This window comes from Pseudophryne corroboree, chromosome 5, assembly GCF_028390025.1.
Source record: "Pseudophryne corroboree isolate aPseCor3 chromosome 5, aPseCor3.hap2, whole genome shotgun sequence".
In the NCBI taxonomy this organism is placed as follows: domain Eukaryota; kingdom Metazoa; phylum Chordata; class Amphibia; order Anura; family Myobatrachidae; genus Pseudophryne; species Pseudophryne corroboree.
This window is the reverse complement of record NC_086448.1, coordinates 551,636,301-551,662,396: the sequence shown is the minus strand read 5'-3', so window position 1 is coordinate 551,662,396 and position 26,096 is coordinate 551,636,301. Positions and strand designations below refer to the sequence as shown.

The 26,096-nt window shown below is 46.2% G+C and overlaps 1 protein-coding gene across 2 annotated transcripts in view; it reads left to right on the top strand.

The window, feature by feature from the left end:
* The window catches only part of MBOAT1 (membrane bound O-acyltransferase domain containing 1), a 186,817-nt gene that overhangs the window by 147,499 nt on the left and 13,222 nt on the right, over window positions 1-26,096 (top strand). The window lies entirely within an intron of this gene.

Here is a 26,096-nt window from a genome sequence, read left to right as displayed (position 1 = left end):
TCTTTTATAGGGTGTTGGCTGCCCTTTCCATGTCTCTTTATCAGCATTTAGCAACCCTTTGGGATGTATCCCATACAACAGATCAAAAGGAGAGAATCCAGTAGAAGACTGAGGTACTTCTCTAATAGCCAAAATAAAAGGGATCCGGTCTGAAGATCGACAGTGTCTAGGTCGACAATGTTTAGGTCGACCACTATAGGTCGACAGTCACTAGGTCGGCATGGATGGAAGGTCGACAGGGTTTCTAGGTCGACATGTGCTAGGTCGACAGGTCTAAAGGTCGACATGAGTTTTTCACCTTTTTTTTCTTTTTTTGATTTTTTTCATACTTAACGATCCACGTGGACTACGATTGGAACGGTAAAGTGTGCCGAGCGAAGCGAAGGCACCATGCCCGAAGCATGGCGAGTCATGCGAGGGGACGCGGTGCACTAATTTGGGATCCCGGTCACTCTACGAAGAAAACGACACAAAAAAAAAAAAATCCTCATGTCGACCTTTAGACCTGTCGACCTAGCACATGTCGACCTAGAAACCCTGTCGACCTTCCATCCATGTCGACCTAGTGACTGTCGACCTATAGTGGTCGACCTAGACATTGTCGATTTGATGAACCACACCCAAATAAAATATGGCAATAAGTAATTCCAGTTTTTCCCATCCTTATCGGCAACCTTTGTAGGCATACATTTTAAGGTTTTGTTGAACCTCTCTCTTGAGCCCATCCGTTTCAGCATGATAAACTGAGGTTCTCAGATGAGTAACTTTTAAACAATTTGCATAATTCCTTCATAATTCTAGACATCACAGGATTACCATGGTCGGTCAAAAAATTTTTTTTGTATACCCACCTTACTAAAACATGCACCATCTCCCTAACTATTGTCTTTATTGACATATTAAAGGGATTGCCGCAGGATATCGAGTAGCATAATGGGATTCAGTATGAATTTCCGACTATCTGGATCCTGACGGTCAGGAGACTGATGCCGGAATTCCAACAGTCGAAATCCCACCATCGAGCGCCAACATGCACTCGCCACGCTACACTATTCTATTTCCCCTCGGGTGGTGGCAAAGGACCACCACCCTAGAGGGAATACTGGGCATCTGTCGGGATTTTGACCACTGGCATTGTTTTCGCTGTTGGGATTCTGGCGTCGGTATTTCGACTGCCGGGATCCCGACAATTGGGAAATTAACTGCATACCGCATAATGCACTGTTATAAGAATATACTCATAACCCAGAGCAGACTTTAATAAGGTCCCAACCAGGTCCATGGCTATTCTGTCAAACGGGATCTCTATAACAGGCATGGGCACTAGGGGACTTTTGAAATGGGGTTTGGAAGCATGATACTGGCACTCAGGGCTGGAAGAACAATATTCAGTCACAACTTTATACACCCTGGGCCAAAAGAACAGCTGCAAAATTCTCTTGGTGGTCTTTTCTAGCCCTTAAGTGTCCTGCTGTGATGTGGCCATGAGCTAGGTCCAACACCATACCCTCGCCCCTTTTTGTCACTTGGTACAAAAGCTCATTGCGGAGGGCCACCTGTGGGTACGTAAGCCTGTTATCAGGATCTGCTGGTTCCTCATTGATAACTTTAACATTTTCTCTGGCTCTTATCAATGTGGGGTTCCTTAACTGTTCAGATGCAAACAAATCCTTTCTTACTTCAAGCTGAGGCATACTTTCAGCACCATCTACCTAATTTTGTTACTCATTGTCTCATACTTACCACCTAATTTTGTTTGAAATACTGACACTAGCATCCCGACTGAGATCACAATCCCGGCGTCGGCATCCCGACGGCCGGGATCCCGAATGAGTGACTGCTGGCCTAACGGAGAGGTAAGCCGCAGAGGGGAGTTAGGTTTAGGTTGCGGGAAGGTGAGGGTGGTTAGGTTACCAGTGGGGAGGGTTAGGCTGCGGGGGGGTGGTGGGGCGGGGGTACTTAACTCATTGTCTCATGCTTCCCCAGCTATACTAGCAAAAGGAAATGGGTCTGAGGATTTTGAGGTCACACCTGTGGCCAGCATATCACCAGGATGGTCTACTGGCTCTATACCATTCATACCTGTGACCATATGGGATTCCCATAATTTCTAAAAATAGGGAAGGTCTCTCCCTGCTATAGCATCATGTACTAAAGAAGGGACCCTTCCCACGTTAACAGTAACTGCACCACAAGGGGTCTCAATATTTACTTTAGAAATATTATAATGGTGGGTATCACCATGTATGCAAGTTACACCAACAGTTGTTTGCTGGTTCTTTAAGTTTAAAGCATTTACTAACCCATCTTTCACAATGGTAATTAAGCTTCTCGAGTCTAATAATGCCTCTACACAGTTACCTACCAGAAAATTTCACACATTTGTTTTTTGGGTTCAGCCAATTATGCAGCAGTACAGGCTAACCTTTCAAAGTAAGATATTCTGCGACATTCAAAGACCACATCAAATTGCATGGGTTTTTGAACAACTAGGCAATTAGCGATTACAGGGTTATATGCAATTGCGGTCGAATTGCCGCAAATATCGAAAAACGTGCCATTTTCGACACAAAAAAAAATTCCGACAATGCAATACAGTACTTTTTGACAAAAAAATGGACGTTTCAGATTTGACTTTTTGAAATTCGACAGTTGTTAAATTCGACATGTCTGCAATGGTAAAAATGCGGCTTTTCGACAAAAGTATATTCAATTGAAGAATGTCGATTCGACAACAGTGCTTTTCGACAGTAATTTCGTCAATTTCATTCCGCCTCACTTTGCTGGCAGAATCTAATAAAAAAAATTTAAAACTTTTTTTTTGTGTTTTTTTTAATTGCTAATAGCATATCTATTTATATTAGAAGGGATTATGTACTTGGTTTGTCTATTAGGAGACACAAGTATTATTTATATATTTTTCTCTTACGTCCTAGAGGATGCTAGGGACTGATAAAGCTAAATATTTATCGTATATAATACCCTTTATGAGGTCTAAGAACACTGTACGCTATCTACGTATGAAGTACCGTAAGGGTACGCTAGTTGCGTAACAATCGCTTTGCCGTGATCGAGACGCTCAAGCGTCACGTTCACTCACGGCCAAGAGATCACAGGCAGGCACGTTATTGGCTGTTGACTAACGTAATGATTCGCTATAGCGTAGCGGACGCTCGGGACCACGAGGAGGTCACCAGCGGCGCTGACGCTCACTATATTAAACCTTTGTATCTAAACCATAAACAGTGTATTGTACAGTAAAACCTTAGTGTAATGTTAGAGAGTAAATGCAACACAGTATAACCTTATTACCTTAAAAGCTGTTTGAGCGTCACCGACGCTCTGAGAATACTTAATACTATAAGAAACACACAGATACCGTGCTCAGGGTCCAACGCCTAAAATATATATTATGAATGCTATACTTGCAAAAGAGTTAAACACAATACAAGTCATACACTACAATATAACATAGACTACCTAACCAGATAACTACACAGGAAATACAATACAATACAATTTAAGGGAAAATGAGAGAGAAAGAGAAGGAGAGAGAGAGAGAGAGAAATTGAGAGAGATTGGCTCGGAATAACAAGAAGATCAATATGATTGCGGAGAAACACTTACGCACAAGGGGAAACGATCGCATGCGCCTCGATATCCAGCTCCCGATTATCAGCAATGAGAACCGTTGAAGAGAGTGAACTGGATATGGTCGGCCTGCCTATTTATGCCCCACACACAATACAATTCAATGGTCCCTACAATCTCATTGTTTATTGGACACAGGAATTCGGCTTCGCATTATAACAAAAGGTCATAGGTTGATTCATACAGGTGGGCTGTGACTGCTTCCAACTGTTCAGGTGGGTGGGATACTGAGTTTCCCGCCGCATGACTAAATAAGAACAAATAATAGTAAATGGACATAAACTTCTTATGTCCATAACTATTCGCATGAGCGATTAATCCGCTCCAAACCAACACCGGAATATTGCTATTTAAATACTCTTCCGATGGGTACCAAACACCACTGTATGACCCCTGTTAGACCCTTCGTACAATACAAAGAGGGATCTCTCTGTTCAGGAACATGCTATATTAACTAAACTTTCAGAATCTATCAAAGGGACCATGATCTACAAAATACATTATTACTGAAAATATGTAACGATTGAGTCGCACGCTACGATCACATAAACTCTACCGTAAATACGCATACCGTGCGCCTGCGGGTGCCCGCGACTGTGAGTATGCGCACGCACGGGAGAGCGCACGCATGCGCAGCGCGGACCAGAATGAGGTGCAAATATGGCAGTGTGTATAGAGATATTTTTCTGACTTTGACAGTCCACCCTTTGGCAGTCAATAATAACTGCCACCTTCTAAAACATTTCAAAAGAGAAAAATATATGTCAGGGGTTAATACATTTACATGGTTGGGTAGGGGAGGAGAGGAGAAGGTAGGAAAAGGGTATGACCTAGTGAGATAGCAGAAGCATGTGTGTATGAATCCGTGCTTGGGGGTCATGTATCATCGTGCCGTACGTGTTTTAAATCAAGCTTCGAGGTATTGCGAAGTATACATGTGAATTCCTTCTTATCCCGTGGTACGGGTCTGTGGATGGGCTGTCAAACTTTACCGAGCTCTTTTCGGCTTTGGTTGTAACAAAATGGGGGAGCACATTTTAGTTGATGATACATGAATGGGGGAGATATGTGATTGCTGATATCTGTGCCTGTATTCCCTATCGACTATGTGTGTCATTACCTGAGGGTTGTAGAAATGAAGAAAAGACATAATTACGGTAAATGCGGTGGTATTCTATGTCAGGTAAATGTACAGTCGTCGATTGAGGTCTTGTTTGGTGTCTGTTGAATGCAGTCTTCTTTGTGCTTTTGCTCATAAGGTGCGAGCAAAGCTGTCAATGTCCATAGATTTACAAAAGTGTTGGGCTAGCGTAATTTTAAAATTTCTAGGGAAACTGGGGATCCATGGCATAGTTCATCAAAAATCTGTGTATCAGGTTGTCAAACTTCTTCTTTAATCCCTCTGTTGTCTGTATATCGGCTCATCAAATTCCTCGTCCAAGTGGGTCTTGTTACCTTGGAGAAAACGGAAAAACAGGTGAAAGAAACGGACCGTAGAAATCGCATTTTCATCACATCATTGTTTGGGTCATAAATCAAGTCCATTGGAATTACAGTTTCCTCACTCCTTAAACTCATTACCCTAGTACGATGATTGCACTTCATTAAAGCCTGACCGCATCTAAATATCAATCCAATCGATATGACAACACCTAAGATACATAGGAGAAACTTCCCAACATCCATTATGACTCCTTGAGCCCAGTCTCCTAAACCAGAAAACCAATTTCGCGGGTTCAACCATGACACCCAACCAGTCAGCTCATTACCTACAGCAGCAAGAGTGAGATTGTGTCTCCTGCGAAATTCCCACTTCAATTGGAGAATATCGTCCATCTTTTGGTCTATGACCTCGACCGGATCCTCGGTGCTATTCGTAATATATGTGCAACATTTCACGCCGTATTGTGTTGCCAGTGTGACACAATATCCGCCTGTCACTGCTGTGAGGTAATTGAGAACCATTCTATGCTGTACCAGTTCTGTTTTGTAAGCCTGAAGTTCTCTTCCAGTATACCTAAACGTGTCATCATACATTTCAGTGATATTATCTAACAAATTGGCGAGCGCAGAAATGTATTTATAATTCAGCACTCCTCTAGCGGTGCGGGTGAAATCTAACGCGATTAAGAATTGAATCCCGGTGGATTCACTTATCAGATCAGAGGCCGGATGCTCTGTCTTCTCTATCAGGTGCCTTTTAACAACGTGCTCGTAATGGGTGTGAGTATAAGGAGCTTGGGCACCACGGTGTATGTCTTTCATTTTGTCATGTGATACAGTCATTACTTCGGGCAGTACTTTTCCAATATAACACAATCCTTCAGAGTTTGGGGCAAGCCACTTGTACGCCTTTCTCCCGCATATGAAATATGCATCATCGGGGAGAACATATGGGACGGAGTAGGACATAACCATATTACACACCTTCCATGTGAAATCTCCTAACCCTAATTCTTCCATCTGCTTAGTACACGTATCAGGTTGTATGATATGTGCACAGTATCCTGGTGATACCTCTCCAACTCTAGTAATCCTATTTCTCTATCGTCCTAGTGGATGCTGGGGTTCCTGAAAGGACCATGGGGAATAGCGGCTCCGCAGGAGACAGGGCACAAAAAGTAAAGCTTTAGGATCAGGTGGTGTGCACTGGCTCCTCCCCCTATGACCCTCCTCCAAGCCTCAGTTAGATTTTTGTGCCCGGCCGAGAAGGGTGCAATCTAGGTGGCTCTCCTAAAGAGCTGCTTAGAAAAGTTTAGCTTAGGTTTTTTATTTTACAGTGAGTCCTGCTGGCAACAGGATCACTGCAACGAGGGACTTAGGGGAGAAGAAGTGAACTCACCTGCGTGCAGGATGGATTGGCTTCTTTGGCTACTGGACATTAGCTCCAGAGGGACGATCACAGGTACAGCCTGGATGGTCACCGGAGCCTCGCCGCCGGCCCCCTTGCAGATGCTGAAACGAGAAGAGGTCCAGAATCGGCGGCAGAAGACTCCTCAGTCTTCTTAAGGTAGCGCACAGCACTGCAGCTGTGCGCCATTTCCTCTCAGCACACTTCACACGGCAGTCACTGAGGGTGCAGGGCGCTGGGAGGGGGGCGCCCTGGGAGGCAAATGAAAACCTTTTTTGGCTAAAAATACCTCACATATAGCCTCCGGGGGCTATATGGAGATATTTAACCCCTGCCAGAATCCATTAAAGAGCGGGAGACGAGCCCGCCGAAAAAGGGGCGGGGCCTATCTCCTCAGCACACAGCGCCATTTTCCCTCACAGAAAGGCTGGAGGGAAGGCTCCCAGGCTCTCCCCTGCACTGCACTACAGAAACAGGGTTAAACAGAGAGGGGGGGCACTAATTTGGCGTTAGAAATATATAAAAGATGCTATAAGGGAAAACACTTATATAAGGTTGTCCCTATATAATTATAGCGTTTTTGGTGTGTGCTGGCAAACTCTCCCTCTGTCTCTCCAAAGGGCTAGTGGGTCCTGTCCTCTATCAGAGCATTCCCTGTGTGTGTGCTGTGTGTCGGTACGTGTGTGTCGACATGTATGAGGACGATGTTGGTGAGGAGGCGGAGCAATTGCCTGTAATGGTGATGTCACACTCTAGGGAGTCGACACCGGAATGGATGGCTTATTTAGGGAATTACGTGATAATGTCAACACGCTGCAAGGTCGGTTGACGACATGAGACGGCCGACAAACAATTAGTACCGGTCCAGACGTCTCAGAAACACCGTCAGGGGTTTTAAAACGCCCGTTTACTTTAGTCGGTCGACACAGACACAGACACGGACACTGAATCCAGTGTCGACGGTGAATAAACAAACGTATTCCTTATTAGGGCCACACGTTAAGGGCAATGAAGGAGGTGTTACATATTTCTGATACTACAAGTACCACAAAAGAGGGTATTATGTGGGATGTGAAAAAACTACCGTAGTTTTTCCTGAATCAGATAAATTAAATGAAGTGTGTGATGATGCGTGGGTTCCCCCCGATAGAAAATTATGGGCGGTATACCCTTTCCCGCCAGAAGTTAGGGCGCGTTGGGAAACACCCCTTAGGGTGGATAAGGCGCTCACACGCTTATCAAAACAAGTGGCGGTACCGTCTATAGATAGGGCCGTCCTCAAGGAGCCAGCTGACAGGAGGCTGGAAAATATCATAAAAAGTATATACACACATACTGGTGTTATACTGCGACCAGCGATCGCCTCAGCCTGGATGTGCAGAGCTGGGGTGGCTTGGTCGGATTCCCTGACTAAAAATATTGATACCCTTGACAGGGACAGTATTTTATTGACTATAGAGCATTTAAAGGATGCATTTTCTATATATGCGAGATGCACAGAGGGATATTTGCACTCTGGCATCAAGAGTAAGTGCGATGTCCATATCTGCCAGAAGATGTTTATGGACACGACAGTGGTCAGGTGATGCAGATTCCAAACGGCACAAAGGTGTATTGCCGTATAAAGGAAGAGGAGTTATTTGGGGTCGGTCCATCGGACCTGGTGGCCACGGCAACTGCTGGAAAATCCACCGTTTTTACCCTAAGTCACATCTCTGCAGAAAAAGACACCGTCTTTTCAGCCTCAGTCCTTTCGTCCCTATAAGAGTCATATCTGCCCAGGGATAGAGGAAAGGGAAGAAGACTGCAGCAGGCAGCCCATTCCCAGGAACAGAAGCGTTCCACCGCTTCTGCAAAGCTCTCAGCATGACACTGGGACCGTACAGGACCCCTGGATCCTACATGTAGTATCCCAGGGGTACAGATTGGAATGTCGAGACGTTTCCCCTTCGCAGGCTCCTGAAGTCTGGTTTACCAAGGTCTCCCTCCGACAAGGAGGCAGTATGGGAAACAATTCACAAGCTGTATTCCCAGCAGGTGATAATCAAATTACCCCTCCTACAACAAGAAAAGGGGTATTATTCCACATTATATTGTGGTACTGAAGCCAGAAGGCTAGGTGAGACCTATTCTAAATCTAAAAAAATTTGAACACTTACAAAGGTTCAAATCAAGATGGAGTCACTCAGAGCAGTGATAACGAACCAGGAAGAGGGGACTATATAGTGTCCCGAGACATCAGGGATGCTTACCTCCATGTCCAAAATTTGCCCTTCTCACTAAGGGTACCTCAGGTTCGTGGTACAGAACTGTCACTATCAGTTTCAGACGCTGCCGTTTGGATTGTCCACGGCACCCCGGGTCTTTACCAAGGTAATGGCCGAAATGATGATTCTTCTTCGAAGAAAAGGCGTCTTAATTATCCCTTACTTGGACGATCTCCTGATAAGGGCAAAGTCCAGGGAACAGTTGGAGGTCGGAGTAGCACTATCTCGGATACTGCTACAACAGCACGGGTGGATTCTAAATACTCCAAAATCGCAGCTGATCCCGACGACAAGTCTGCTGTGCCTAGGGATGATTCTGGACATAGTCCAGAAAAAGGTGTTTCTCCCGGAAGAGAAAGCCAGGGAGTTATCCGAGCTAGTCAGGAACCTCCTAAAATCAGTGCATCATTGCACAAGGGTCCTGGTAAAGATGGTGACTTCCTACGAAGCAATTCCATTCGGCAGATTTCACGCAAGAATTTTTCAGTGGGATCTGCTGGACAAATGGTCCGGATCGCATCTTCAGATGCATCAGCGGATAACCCTATATCCAAGGACAAGGGTGTCTCTCCTGTGGTGGTTACAGAGTGCTCATCTTCTAGAGGGCCGCAGATTCGGCATTCAGGATTGGATGCTGGTGACCACGGAGGCCAGCCCGAGAGGCTGGGGAGCAGTCACACAAGGAAAAAATTTCCAGGGAGTGTGATCAAGTCTGGAGACTTTTCTCCACATAAATATACTGGAGCTAAGGGTAAATTTATAATACTCTAAGCTTAGCAAGACCTCTGCTTCAAGGTCAGCCGGTATTGATCCAGTGGGAAAAACATCACGGCAGTCGCCCACGTAAATAGACAGGGCGACACAAGAAGCAGGAGGGCAATGGCAAAAACTGCAAGAACTTTTCGCTGGGCGGAAAATCATGTGATAGCACTGTCAGCAGTGTTTCATTCCGGGAATGGAAACTGGGAAGCAGACTTCCTCAGCAGGCACGACCTCCACCCGGCAGAGTGGAAACTTCATCGGGAAGTTTTCCACATGATTGTAAACCGTTGGGAAATACCAAAGGTGGACATGATGGCGTCCCGTCTGAACAAAAAACGGGACAGGTATTGCGCCAGGTTAAGAGACCCTCAGGCAATAGCTGTGGACGTTCTGGTAACACCATGGATGTACCAGTCGGTGTATGTGTTCCATCCTCTGCTTCTCATACCTAAGGTACTGAGACTTATAAGACGTAGAGGAGTAAGAACTATACTCATGGCTCCGGATTGGCCAAGAAGGACTTGGTACCCGGAACTTCAAGAGATGCTCACAGAGGACTTATGGCCTCTGCCGCTAAGAAGGGACTTGTTTCAGCAAGTACCATGTCTGTTCCAAGACTTACCGCAGCTGCGTTTGACGGCATGGCGGTGGAACGCCGGATCCTAAGGGAAAAAGGCATTCCGGAAGAGGTCATTCCTACCCTGGTCAAAGCCAGAAAGGAGGTGACCGCACAACATTATCACCACATGTGGCAAAAATATGTTGCGTGGTGTGAGGCCAGAAAGGCCCCACGAAGAAATTTCAACTCGGTCGATTCCTGCATTTCCTGCAAACAGGAGTGTCTATGGGCCTCAAATTGGGGTCCATTAAGGTTCAAATTTCGTCCCTGTCGATTTTCTTCCAGAAAGAAGTGGCTTCAGTTCCTGAAGTCCAGAAGTTTGTCAAGGGAGTATTGCATATACAACCCCCTTTTGTGCCTCCAGTGGCACTGTGGGATCTCAACGTAGTTCTGGGATTCCTCAAATCACATTGGTTTAAAACCAGTCAAATCTGTGGATTTGAAGCATCTCACATGAAAAGTGACCATGCTCTTGGCCCTGGCCTGGACCAGGCGAGTGTCAAATTGGTGGTTTTTTTCTCAAAAAAGCCCATATCTGGTTGTCCATTTGGACAGGGCAGAGCTGCGGACTCGTCCCCAGTTCTCTCCCTAAGGTGGTGTCAGTGTTTCACCTGAACCAGCTTATTTTGGTGCCTTGCGCCTACTAGGGACTTGGAGGACTCCAGGTTGCTAGATGTTGTCAGGGCCCTGTAAATATAGGTTCCAGGACGGCTGGAGTCAGGAAAACTGACTTGCTGTTATCCTGTATGCACCCAACAAACTGGGTGCTCTTGCTTCTAAGCAGACTATTGCTAGTTGGATGTGTAATACAATTCAGCTTGCACATTCTGTGGCAGGCCTGCCACAGCCAAAATATGTAAATGCCCATTCCACAAGGAAGGTGGGCTTATCTTGGGCGGCTGCCCGAGGGGTCTCGGCTTTACAACTTTGCCGAGCGGCTATTTAGTCAGGGGCAAACACGTTGGTAAAATCCTACAAATTTGATACCCTGGCTGAGGAGGACCTGGAGTTCTCTCATTCGGTGCTGCAGAGTCATCCGCACTCTCCCGCCCGTTTGGGAGCTTTGGTATTATCCCCATGGTCCTTTCAGGAACCCCAGCATCCACTAGGACGATAGAGAAAATAAGAATTTACTTACCGATAATTCTATTTCTCGGAGTCCGTAGTGGATGCTGGGCGCCCATCCCAAGTGCGGATTATCTGCAATACTTGTACATAGTTACAAAAATCGGGTTATTATTGTCGTGAGCCATCTTTTCAGAGGCTCCGCTGTTATCATACTGTTAACTGGGTTCAGATCACAGGTTGTACAGTGTGATTGGTGTGGCTGGTATGAGTCTTACCCGGGATTCAAAATCCTTCCTTATTGTGTACGCTCGTCCGGGCACAGTATCCTAACTGAGGCTTGGAGGAGGGTCATAGGGGGAGGAGCCAGTGCACACCACCTGATCCTAAAGCTTTACTTTTTGTGCCCTGTCTCCTGCGGAGCCGCTATTCCCCATGGTCCTTTCAGGAACCCCAGCATCCACTACGGACTCCGAGAAATAGAATTATCGGTAAGTAAATTCTTATTTTCCTAAGGTATACCTATACCGGAAAGATTTTCCTCTACTGGCTATGTGGCGTACAAGCTCTGTATCTGTAGGCATTCTATCTGCTCTATGCGAAAAGGTCATGGTGTGGTTACTCCATGACACTTCCCAATTTCCCGGCTTTCGGGGATTGGAGATGTTGAAACATAATAGGGACCTATCCACATGGTATTGGTGGAGCTTCAAACTAGGAGGGCTGGAGATATTAAACCTCCGGTCCACCGGTCTCCCACCATTTAACTCAAGTACCTCCTCTATCGTTAAAGGAAATGGTACTAGCCCTGATTTGCTATGACCCTGAGGTACTTGAGAGCATACCCAACAATCTGTTTTGTTTAACACATTACCCACTAAGGAGTGATAGTCACTCAATGGATGCCGGTCCATATGGATATTAAAACTGGATTGGCATTTCTTAATGCACCCATCCTCAATGACATTGTTACAGAGCCTACAGATACAGTTTTCTTCAGCTAACAATCCTTCACAATTCCTTCTATGGTCAATGCTATCGGATCGTTTTCTGATACTCGCCTTTACTTGTTGGTTAAGTTGTTCTTGGAAAACTACGCCTCCTTCTTTATCATCAGAACCCATTCCAGAACCTCTCTCGACCTCCATGGTACTCTCGCCGGAACAGACTGCTCTGGTCAACATCATGGTCAACAGGAAAATCCGGATCACAGTCTCTTGGGGCAAGTCCATCTTATAGGAGGAGACGAAGAAGAATGAGAAGGGGAGAAAAAAAAATAATTGAGGAAGATGGGATGGGAAGTTGGAGAAAAACAATAAAAGGGAACAGGGGATCGACAACTGCTTTTGATCTTGTGGTTCTCGATGCTCAGGTGCCGCCTTAGTCCTCCTGGAACAGACACTCTAGTGATACAACCTCTACCGTCTGTTCCTTATCACAGGACTTCTCTGGATCAACGACCTTCTTACAGTGGGACGAATGAACCCAAGTCTCTCTCTCAGCAACCTTCAATGCTGTAGTGCTAGTCAATAAGACCTGGTATGGTCCTTCCCATCTGTCAATAAGGCAACCTGAGCGTAGAAAATTCCGTATCATTACATAATCCCCAGGTTCAATGTCATGACAATTACTATCTGGTAAATCAGGAATCACTAACTTCAGATTATCATTTTGATTCCTTAACTGTTTACTCATGTTAATCAAGTATTTTACAGTCACTTCATTGTTACACTTCAAATCATCCTGAGGGTTAATCATAACATGCGGTTGTCGACCAAACAAGATTTCAAAGGGAGACAGATTAAGAGGGGACCTGGGAGTGGTTCTGATGCTGTACAGTACAATGGGTAAAGCTTCTGGCCATGTCAATCCTGTCTCTGCCATCACTTTACTCAGTTTATTTTTAATAGTGCTGTTCACTCTTTCCACTTTCGCACTCGCCTGTGGACGGTATGGAGTGTGCAGCTTGCTATCAATTCCCATCAATTTACACATTCCTTGAAAGACATCACCTGTAAAATGGGTACCCCTATCACTTTCGATAATTCTAGGGATACCATATCTACATACAAATTCCTGCACAATTTTCTTAGCAGTAAACATAGCGGTATTTGTGGCCGCCGGAAATGCTTCGACCCAATTTGAAAAAACATCTATACAAACAAGTACATATTTCAAATTTCGACAAGGGGGTAATTGAATGAAGTCAATCTGTATTACCTGGAAAGGGCCGCCGGCAGGTGGGATATGGGATGGTTCTGTAGGTATTGCCTTTCCAATATTCTTTCTCAAACAGGTAAGGCATGACATTGCCCTTTTACTCGCATGAGATGAGAATCCTGGGGCACACCAATATGCTCTTACCAACTTGCACATCCCTTCCTTGCCTAGATGAGTCAGCCCGTGAGCTGCTTCAGCCAAACACGGAAGATATGCTCTGGGGGCCACTGGTTTACCATGTCCATCCGTCCAGAGTCCTGAGGACTCCTGGCCATATCCCTTTGCCTTCCAGACTGCCTTTTCCTGTGTGGAACACAAATTTTGCATTTCACACAACTTCTGTGTGTTGATGGTATTAAATACCATCAATTGTGTGGTGTCTGTCTGGGGGTACCAGCTGCTAATTTAGCCGCTTCGTCTGCTCGGCTGTTACCAAGCGATACTGGGTCTTGGCTATATGTATGTGCTTTACATTTGATAACAGCCACTCTGTCGGGTTCCTGTATCGCTGTTAGAAGCCTTTTTATGTGAGCTGCATGCGCTACCGGTGTACCAGCTGCCGTCATGAAATTTCTGTGGCGCCATAGGGCTCCGAAATCATGGACTACCCCGAATGCGTATCTAGAATCGGTGTAGATATTGGCTGATTTGCCCTTAGCCAATTCACATGCTCTGGTTAGGGCGACCAGTTCAGCAACCTGGGCTGAGTGAGGTGGGCCTAGCGGTTCCGCTTCTATGGTGCCTTGGTCATCTACGACTGCGTATCCAGTACACAAGTCTCCCGAGTCTGACTGTCTATGACAACTACCGTCCGTGTAGAACGTAAGTTCTGCATCTTTCAGTGGGTTGTCACTGATGTCAGGCCTTGCGGTAAAATTTTGGGTCAAATATTCCATACAATCATGAGTGTCTTCCTTTGTATTAAATCCTCTTTCCCCAGTACTCTCATCCTCCACCCTTTGGGTCTGTCCAGACACACTTGGGAGATATGTTGCAGGATTTAATGCACTGCATCTCCTTATGGTGATGTTTACGGGGGCCATTAGTGCCAATTCCCATCTTGTAAACCGTGCTGATGAGACGTGCCTGGTTTGGGCAGAATTTAACAAGGCTGACACTGCATGTGGTGTATGAATTGTGAGGTTGTGACCTAGCACGACGTCTTCGCTTTTCATTACTAGCAATGCTATCGCAGCAACGCTTCGCAAGCATGTGGGGAGGGATCGCGCTACCGTGTCTAGCTGAGCGCTGTAATATGCTACTGGCCTGCTGGCATCACCGTGCTTTTGGGTTAGTACGCCTGCCGCGCAACCAGCACTTTCTGTTCCGTATAGTTCAAAGGGTTTCCCATAGTCCGGCATACCTAATGCTGATGCCTGCGTTAGGCACTGTTTAAGTCTCTCAAATGCTGCCTCAGACTCGTCTGTATGCGAAATCCGATCAGGTTTGTTTGAGGAGACCATTTCCTGCAAGGGTAACGCTAGGATGGAAAACCCTGGGATCCAGTTACGGCAATACCCACACATTCCTAAAAATGTTCTGATCTGTTGCTGGGTTTGTGGCAGAGTCATGTCTCTAATTGCTTGAATTCTATCAGCGGTCAGGTGTCTCAGTCCTTGTGTTAAACAGTGTCCCAAATATTTTACCTTAGTTTGGCATAATTGCAACTTGTCTTTGGAAACCTTGTGTCCTGTGTCTGAAAGATGAAACAGGAGCTGTTTCGTATCCTTCAGGGATGCCTCCAATGAATCAGAACACAGTAGTAGATCATCCACGTACTGTATTAATACTGATCCACTCACTGGTTGGAAAGACTGTAAACAATCATGCAAAGCCTGAGAAAATATACTTGGGCTATCTATGAATCCTTGTGGTAATCGAGTCCATGTGTATTGGACTCCTCTGTATGTAAATGCAAACAAATATTGACTGTCAGGGTGCAGAGGTACCGAAAAGAAAGCGGAGCAGAGGTCAATAACAGTGAAAAATTTCGCAGTGGGAGGGATTTGCATTAGGATGACAGCTGGATTTGGCACTACGGGGAACTGACTCTCAACTATTTTGTTAATCCCCCTTAGATCCTGCACTAGCCGGTAACCCCTCCCCCCACTCTTTTTAACAGGGAAGATGGGACTATTGGCAGTGCTGGACGTTCTTACCAGAATGCCCTGTTGTAGCAAGCGCTCTATTACTGGGTAAACTCCTAACTCCACCTCTGGCTTCAGAGGGTACTGTGGGATTTTTGGAGCTATCCTACCATCTTTTACTTGTACAACTACCGGAGCTACGTTTGCCATTAATCCAGTGTCCTGTCCATCTTTAGTCCAAAGTGACTCTGGTATCTGAGATGTCATTTCTTCTACTTGGGAGGGAGTCCTATTTGTCATAGTGGTATGTGACATTAATTTTGACGGGGAGTCTAACATGTCTCGTACTTCCTGAGCGTGATTCTCAGGTATGTCCAAGAATACACCTTCAGGAGTACAATAAATGACGCACCCCATTTTACACAGTAAGTCTCTTCCCAGGAGATTGGTCGGTGCCGATGCAGCCAGCAAAAAGGAATGCTTGGTATGTAAAGGCCCTATTGTAATCTCTGCTGGTTTGCTAACAGGGTAATGCTGGACTACTCCTGTTACTCCCACGGCTGGAATTGTCCTACCAGTGGTCCTCATGCCAACTGTCGAATTTATCACTGATTTGGCCGCCCCTGTGTCTACAAGAAAGTTTAATGATTTACCAGCTACATTGATTGCAATTTCTGGTTCACTTCCAAGACTTGCAATCAATTTTACTGGCTGCAGATTACAGGTATGGCCACACCCCTATTGGGTATGGTGACCTCCCTGAATCCCGCTGGCAGCAACTACTTGTGATGGAGTTAATTGGGAGCTACCAGAGGCTTGCCAGTCTCTGTTCGGGGGGTATCTTTTTGTTTCCCCTGCATGTGGCTCATAACTCCGTTTCTGCGGACCCTGATCCCAATGTCGTGTGTCGTGTCGTTGTCTAGGGGGTTGGTATGAGTTTCGTACATTCTTTACTCTACAATCTCGTGCCATGTGTCCCTGTTTATGACAAGAATAACAAGTAACCACACTTGACTTACCCACAGGGTTTGGTGATACAAACAAAGGCTGCCTTGTGGTCAGGGCCTGTATACTTACGGCCATTAACTTATCACTTTGTTGTTCCCTGTGTCTGGTGATGTTCCTATCGTGATCAATAGCAGCCTCTCTCAAAGTAGCCACAGACAGACCTCGCCAACATGGTTGTGTGGTCTGTACCCTAGTCTTTAATGATTCTTTTAAACCATCCATCAGTACCGATACTGCTACTTCTCGATGGTTTATGTTTGTTTTAATGTCCTCTATGCCTGTGTATTTTGCCATTTCTGATAATGCTCTGTGAAAATACTCTGCAGCTGTCTCTGACTCCTTCTGTTTAATGGAGAATATCTTGTTCCATCTGACTACCGCTGGGAAATACTCTTTTAACTGTAAGTTTATTCTTTTTACATTATCTTTGTTGTACACATCTGTAAGAGGTACATCCTGATCTAATCCGCAATCAGCTAAAAATTGAGTTGCGTCAACATTGGAGGGTAAACATGCTCTCAGCAATATCTGCCAGTCTTTATTGTTGGGCTCTACAGTGTTACCTAAGTCTCTGATGTATTTTTGACTGGCAACTAAGTCTTTTCTAGGGTCAGGGAATTCAGACACTATGGTCCTTAATTCCATTCTGGAAAACGGGCTATACATGGCAATGTTCCTCACAGGGGTGACTCCTGATGTGTCAGTTTTCCCATTTGGAACAGCTATTACCCTAACAGGAGTAACTCTAACAACATCACTCTGTGTGGGTTCTACAGCCTGTGGTGAAATGACTTCAGCATAGTGTATGGTGCCATACTTACCTGTAGATACGACCTCACCTATCCCTCCGCTAGGGGCCTTTGTTACTAATCTCGTGGGTGGAGCTGTGCCTACTGTGGTCTCTGCTATGGTGGCTGCGAGAGAGAGTGCTGAAATTGTTGCCGATTCGTCTTCTTGATCACACTCCTGAGGAAAGTTCAAAACAGGGTACAACTTGCACGGGTTAATACTTGTATTGGTTAATTGGTTAACATTATCTTTAACATTTACACAGTTGCTAAGTGTTTGTGTGTTACACCTTAGTGCGTCATTCTCCGCAACCAATTTCTCTCCTGATATGTATGGTGGCGGTGGGGCCGTGGCTATCAGTTTTCTGATTGAGCCAGATCCCGCCGCCTGAGCCAATCCTCTCTGTATGTCACCCTCCTGTTGCCACAACTGCAAATAATCATAATGCTTGATTCGTCTCTTTGCTGATTTAATGAGACATATCCTTCTCCTTAAATTCGTTAACACTTCTGTGCTGAAGCTACCTACTCTTGGGAATTTCTCCCCGTCATGTACTGTCATTCTCTCCCATTCATCACATAAAGCTTCTGTGTGACTTCCGTATTTCTCACACATTACATACCTTGCCGACCCAATTGGTCGGTTCACTGAATCAACCCGAACCGAGGTTGATCGCCCCCTACCTGAACAAGTGGCCCCCATAGTTCGAAGGTGTTGCTTTATTCAACCAACCCTTACGCAAACCAAATGTCCAAAATAGGCTGACGGTGGCGGTTTACCGAGTACCCCACTCACTCGCCCACGCCGACCAATACGACCTGATCACACCGATATGGTGCTGGCGTACTCGACCTAGGGCCCCTGCGACCTGAACCTCTATTTACTGGAACCTGTGAGGGTGCTCCGAAGAACACTTACTCTTTCCAGTGACTATTGGTTGCTGGATAGTTCCTGAGTGAGCAGCGAACTTCCCTTAAAATAAAAAAAATTACACAAATCACGTTAGAATGTACAAATAGCGTTTATGACCTTCGTACACAAATAGTACCGGTCAGGTTTACTAATGCACACAATTACGTGCGGTACAATCGTTTAGTACACAAGCAACTAATCTTATGTACTGAGCGACCAGTGGAATCGAAAATTGCGGCTGCGAATTCCTTCAGCCAGAGCTTATATGGCCTATATGGGTGTTGCACCAACCCTTTCTTGGTGTTGTGCCTGTGGACTGTATAGCGGACTTCCTTGTCTGCTGTACCTGAACCTGTTGGTCTGCTATGACCTCCTGGTCTGTTACAGTATGACCTCCTGGTCTGCTACACTCTAATGCTCAAATTGTATGTTTTAACCAGGGATGCCTCCCTAGCCACCATGTACGTCACTTACACGCATGTACCTCACGAGAACTCGACTTTTCTTGTGGTTCAACCTGTAAAATTGTATACAACACACTCACTCACCACCTGTACACTTTTGTTTCTATTTCTGCGCAGAAATTTCTCTTTAGACCAGATGTGTTACAAATTAGGAGAAGGATCTATTAATTTAAATTTCGAATAAAAAAAAAAATAGATTTGCGCGATTTATCGCCTGGCGTTATTTACCGCGTGGCGCTACTTATCGCGTTGAGAGGAGAGAAAAAAAACTTGTGATTTGAGTTACGTGGGCGTACCCGTACGCTCCGTTGCGTAATATACGCTGCGTGCGTTGGCCCTTGGATTGCGTACGCAAGTCTCAGTCTTTTGTTAGAGACACGTGTACGCAAAGCAAAGATCCACCGTAACACAATTTATACGTTTATCAATGTAGATGATCCTTTATCATCTACCACACACCACACTGACTTCGCCTTATCTCCCAGGCAAAACTGTGTGTTTGTCTATACTTTAACTATATTATCTTTACTCTTAAACTATGAAATAGTGACAACTCTCTCTAAGCACGTTTATCAACTATAAAACTGGCAAACAGAAGAGTGATATACGAAAATACACAAATGAAAAGGAAATGCAGATATATATGTGTGCGTGCGTGTGTACGCAAGACAGAAAAATAAACAGTTTTAAAAAGACACTATTGTTTTGTTCTTACCTCCGGTTCCCGGATTCCTTCAGCACCCTTCACTAAGAGAAGCAGACGCTTATCCAAACAGCACTACGAGGAATATAATCTCCCGCCCTTTGCTGCTGGATAATGTCTGCTGAAATTACCTAGTGTAGATATGTGAAGGACAGGACGAGCCCGCAATTGATAAAGCTAAATATTTATCGTATACAATACCCTTTATGAGGTCTAAGAACACTGTACGCTATCTACGTATGAAGTACCGTAAGGGTACGCTAGTTGCGTAACATTCGCTTTGCCGTGATCGAGACGCTCAAGCGTCACGTTCACTCACGGCCAAGAGATCACAGGCAGGCACGTTATTGGCTGTTGACTAACGTAATGATTCGCTATAGCGTAGCGGACGCTCGGGACCACGAGGAGATCACCAGCGGCGCTGACGCTCACTATATTAAACCTTTGTATCTAAACCATAAACAGTGTATTGTACAGTAAAACCTTCGTGTAATGTTAGAGTGTAAATGCAACACAGTATAACCTTATTACCTTAAAAGCTGTTTGAGCGTCACCGACGCTCTGAGAATACTTAATACTATAAGAAACACACAGATACCGTGCTCAGGGTCCAACGCCTAAAATATATATTATGAATGCTATACTTGCAAAAGAGTTAAACACAATACAAGTCATACACTACAATATAACATAGACTACCTAACCAGATAACTACACAGGAAATACAATACAATACAATTTAAGGGAAAATGAGAGAGAAAGAGAAGGAGAGAGAGAGAGAAATTGAGAGAGATTGGCTCGGAATAACAAGAAGATCAATATGATTGCGGAGAAACACTTACGCACAAGGGGAAACGATCGCATGCGCCTCGATATCCAGCTCCCGATTATCAGCAATGAGAACCGTTGAAGAGAGTGAACTGGATATGGTCGGCCTGCCTATTTATGCCCCACACACAATACAATTCAATGGTCCCTACAATCTCATTGTTCATTGGACACAGGAATTCGGCTTCGCATTATAACAAAAGGTCATAGGTTGATTCATACAGGTGGGCTGTGACTGCTTCCAACTGTTCAGGTGGGTGGGATACTGAGTTTCCCGCCGCATGACTAAATAAGAACAAATAATAGTAAATGGACATAAACTTCTTATGTCCATAACTATTCGCATGAGCGATTAATCCGCTCCAAACCAACACCGGAATATTGCTATTTAAATACTCTTCCGATGGGTACCAAACACCACTGTATGACCCCTGTTAGACCCTTCGTACAATACAAAGAGGGATCTCTCTGTTCAGGAACATGCTATATTAACTAAACTTTCAGAATCTATCAAAGGGACCATGATCTACAAAATACATTATTACTGAAAATATGTAACGATTGAGTCGCACGCTACGATCACATAAACTCTACCGTAAATACGCATACCGTGCGCCTGCGGGTGCCCGCGACTGTGAGTATGCGCACGCACGGGAGAGCGCACGCATGCGCAGCGCGGACCAGAATGAGGTGCAAATATGGCAGTGTGTATAGAGATATTTTTCTGACTTTGACAGGACTCTGTAAGGACCATGGGGTATAGACTGGCTCCGCAGGAGACATGGGCACTATAAAGAACTTTTAGTATGGGTGTGCACTGGCTCCTCCCTCTATGCCCCTCCTCCAGACCTCAGTTAGATCCTGTGCCCAGAGGAGATTGGGTGCACTACAGGGGAGCTCTCCTGAGTTTCTCTGAAAAATAATTTTGTTAGGTTTTTTATTTTCAGGGAGCACTGCTGGCAACAGGCTCCCTGCATCGTGGGACTGAGGAGAGAGAAGCAGACCTACTTAAGTGATAGGCTCTGCTTCTTAGGCTACTGGACACCATTAGCCCCAGAGGGAGTCGGAACGCAGGTCTCCCCCCCGCTGTTCGTCCCAGAGCCGCACCGCCGTCCTCCTCACAGAGCCGGAAGATAGAAGCCGGGTGAGTATAAGAAGAAAATAAGACTTCAAGGCGGCAGAAGACTTCAGATCTTCACTGAGGTAAGCGCACAGCGGTAACGCTGCGCGACATTGCTCCCACACACTACACACACTAGCAGGCACAGATGGGTGCAGGGCGCAGGGGGGGCTCCCTGGGCAGCAATATAAACCTCTGGACTGGCATTATATGGATATAGGCTGCGGAGGCAGTTATTATATTAATCCCCCGCCATTTTTTTATACAATTGAGCGGGACCGAAGCCCGCCGCTGGAGGGGGCAGAGCTTGGTCCCTCAGCACTAACCAGCACCATTTTCTCCACAGAGCACTGCAGAGAAGCTGGCTCCCCGGACTCTCCCCTGCTGAACACTGTGACAGAGGGCTGAAAAGAGGGGGGGGGCACTTGTAAGGCGCAGTGAGTGTATTACACGATTATTATATATAAAAGTGCTGTATCTGGGAATTTGTTTCCAGTGTCAGTTGGCGCTGGGTGTGTGCTGGCATACTCTCTCTCTGTCTCTCCAAAGGGCCTTGTTGGGGAACTGTCCCCTTATAGATATATCCCTGTGTGTGTGGGGGTGTCGGTACGCGTGTATCGGCATGTCTGAAGCGGAAGGCTCATCCAAGGAGGAGGTGGAGCAGATGATTGGTGTGTCTCCATCGGCAACGCCGACTCATGATTGGTTGGACATGTGGAATATGTTAAATGCAAATGTGACCTTATTGCATAAGAGAATGGACAAAGCAGAGTCCAGGGAAAAAGCAGGGAGTCAATCCACGGATTGGACTGTGTCACAGGGCCCTTCAGGGTCTCAAAAGCGTCCCCTATCACAAATAGCAGACACTGATACCGACACGGATTCTGACTCCAGTGTCGACTACGATGATGCAAAGCTACACCCAAAGGTGGCCATAAGTGTTCATTATATGATTATTGCAATTAAAGATGTTTTGCATTTCACTGATGACCCCTCTGTCCCTGACACGAGGGTGCGCATGTATAAGGAAAAGAAACCTGAGGTAACCTTTCCCCCATCTCATTAACTGAATGAAGTATTTGAAAAAGCTTGGGAGACTCCAGACAAAAAAACTGCAGATTCCCAAGAGGATTCTTATGGCGTATCCTTTCCCTGTACAGGACAGGGTACGGTGGGAATCCTCGCCCAGGGTGGACAAGGCTTTAACGCATCTGTCCAAGAAGGTGGCGCTACCGTCTCCAGACACGGCAGCCCTCAAGGATCCTGCTGATCGCAGACAGGAAACTACCTTAAAATCTATTTATACGCATACGGGTGCTTTGCTCAGGCCGGCGATGGCATCGGCATGGGTTTGTAGCGCAGTTGCAGCGTGGACAGATACCTTATCAGCTGACATTGATACCCTAGACAGGGATACCATTTTACTGACCTTAGGTCACATTAAAGACGCTGTCTTATATATGAGAGACGCTCAAAGAGACGTTGGGCTGCTTGGTTTCATATCCAACGCCATGGCTATTTCTGCGAGACGAGCTCTGTGGACCCGCCAATGGACGGGTGATGCAGACTCAAAGAAGCATATGGAGATTTTACCTTACAAGGGTGAAGTTTTGTTTGGGGATTGTCTTGCGGACCTGGTTTCCACAGCTACCGTGGGTAAATCTACTTTTTTACCTTTTGTTCCCCCACAGCAAAAGAAAACTCCACAGTATCAGATGCAGTCCTTTCGGTCGCATAAGCCCAGAAGAGGTCGGGGATCCTCTTTCCTCACCAGAGGTAAGGGTAGAGGAAAGAGAACACCTGCTTCGGCTAGTTCCCAGGAGCAGAAGTCCTCCCCGGCTTCTGTTAAATGCACCGCATGACGCTGGGGCTCTACTGAGGGAGTCCGCACCGGTGGGGGCACGTCTTCGACTCTTCAGCCAGGTCTGGGTTCTTTCAGACGTGGATCCTTGGGCGATGGAAATTGTATCCCAAGGCTACAAACTGGAATTCGAAGAGGTGCCCCCTCGCCGATTTTTCAAGTCGGCCTTACCAGCTGCTCCCCCGGAGAGGGAAGTAGTATTGGCTGCAATTCAAAAGCTGTGTCAACAGCAAGTGATTGTCAAGGTTCCCCTGGTCCAACAGGGGAAAGGGTACTATTCAACCCTGTTCGTGGTCCCGAAGCCGGATGGTTCGGTCAGACCCATTTTAAATCTAAAATCCCTAAACCTGTACTTGAAAAAGTTCAAATTCAAGATGGAATCGCTCCGAGCAGTGACCTCCAGCCTGGAAGGGGGAGAGTTTATGGTATCACTGGACGTGAAGGATGCCTACCTTCATGTCCCCATATATCCTCCTCATCAGGAGTACCTGAGATTCGCTGTACAGGACTGTCATTACCAGTTTCAGACGTTGCCGTTTGGGCTTTCCACGGCACCGAGGATTTTCACCAAGGTGATTGGTGGAGATGATGGTGCTCCTGCGCAGGCAGGGAGTCACAATTATCCCGTACTTGGACGATCTCCTGATTAAAAGCAAGAATGAGAGATCAATTGCTGAAGAGCGTGTCGCTCTCCCTGAGAGTGCTACAACAGCACGGTTGGATTCTCAATCTGCCAAAGTAACAATTGGTTCCAACGACTCGACTATCATTCCTAGGAATGATTCTGGACACGGAACAGAAGAGGATTTTTCTCCCAATGGAAAAAGCCCAGGACCTCCAGAACATGGTCAGAGACCTGCTAAAACCAAAAAGAGTGTCTGTTCATCAATGCACTCGAGTACTGGGGAAAATGGTGGCAGCCTACGAGGCCATCCCCTTCGGCAGGTTCCATGCAAGGACATTTCAGTGTGACCTTCTGGACAAGTGGTCGGGGTCCCATCTACAAATACATCAGAAGATAAGCCTGTCCCCCAGGGCCAGGGTGTCTCTCCTGTGGTGGCTGCAGAGTGCTCACCTTCTAGAGGGTCGCAGGTTTGGCATTCAGGACTGGGTTCTGTTAACCACGGACGCGAGCCTCCGAGGATGGGGAGCAGTCACACAAGGAAGAAATTTTCAGGGACTATGGTCAAGCCAGGAGTCTTGTCTACACATCAACGTGCTGGAATTGAGGGCCATATACAACGGCATACGACAAGCGGAGAATCGTCTTCGCGACCTGCCGGTGCTGATTCAATCAGACAACGTCACAGCCGTGGCTCATGTAAACCACCAAGGCGGGACAAGGAGCAGAGTGGCTATGGCGGAAGCCACCAGGATTCTTCGCTGGGCGGAAAATCACGTAAGCGTTCTGTCAGCGGTCTTCATACCGGGAGTGGACAACTAGGAAGCAGACTTCCTCAGCAGACACGATCTCCATCCAGGAGAGTGGGGACTTCCTCAAATAGACATGATGGCGTCACGCCTCAACAAAAAGCTTCGGAGATATTGTGCCAGGTTAAGGGACCCTCGGGCAGTAGCGGTAGATGCCCTAGTGACACCATGGGTGTTTCAGTCGGTCTATGTTTTCCCTCCTCTGCCTCTCATCTCAAAAATATTGAGAATCATTGGACGAAAAAGAGTACAGACAATACTCGTTTTTCCTGATTGGCCTCGAAGGGCCAATTTATTTAGATCTTCAGGAAATTATCACAGAAGATCCGTGGCCTCTTCCTCTCAGGGAGGACCTGTTGCAGCAGGGGCCCTGCCCTATTCCAAGACTTACCGTGGCTACGTTTGACGGCATGGCGGTTGAACACTGAATCCTAGCTGGGAGAGGTATTCCGGAGGAAGTCATCCCTACTCTGATAAAGGCTAGGAAGGAGGTGACGGCGAAACATTATCACCGTATCTGGAGGAAGTATGTATCTTGGTGTGAAGCCAAGAATGCTCCTACAGAAGATTTCCATCTGGGCCGTTTTCTCCACTTTCTACAGACAGGAGTGGATATGGGCCTGAAGTTAGACTCCATTAAGGTACAGATTTCGGCCCTATCTATATTCTTTCAGAAGGAATTGGCTTCTCTCCCAGAAGTCCAGACTTTTGTGAAGGGAGTGCCGCACATCCAGCCTTCTTTTGTGCCCCCTGTGGCACCTTGGGACCTTAACATAATGTTAAGTTTCGTAAAATCTCACTGGTTTGAACCTCTTCAAACGGTGGAATTAAAATTTCTCACTTGGAAGGTGGTCATGTTGTTGGCCTTGGCATCTGCAAGGCGGGTGTACGAATTGGCGGCCTTGTCTCACAAGAGTCCCTATTATATTTTCCATGTGGATAGAGCAGAGTTGAGGACGCGTCCTCAATTTTTGCCTAAGGTGGTTTTTTCATTTCATATGAACCAACCTATTGTGGTGCCCGTGGTTACGGGTGACTTGGAGGACTCTAAGTCCCTGGATGTAGTCAGGGCCTTAAAAATTTATGTAGCCAGGACGGCTAGGGTTAGGAAAACAGAGGCTCTGTTTGTCCTGTATGCAGCCAACAAGGTTGGCGCTCCTGCTTCTAAGCAGACCATTGCTCGCTGGATCTGTACCACGATTCAGCAGGTTCATTCTACGGCTGGATTGCCGTTACCTAATTCGGTAAAGGCCCATTCCACTAGGAAGGTGGGCTCTTCTTGGGCGGCTGCCCGAGGCGTCTCGGCATTACAGCTTTGCTGAGCAGCTACTTGGTCCGGTTCAAACACTTTTGCAAAATTCTACAAGTTTGATACCCTGGCTGATGAGATCCTCGCGTTTGCTCAATCGGTGCTGCAGAGTCATCCGCATTCTCCCGCCCGGTTTGGAGCTTTGGTAT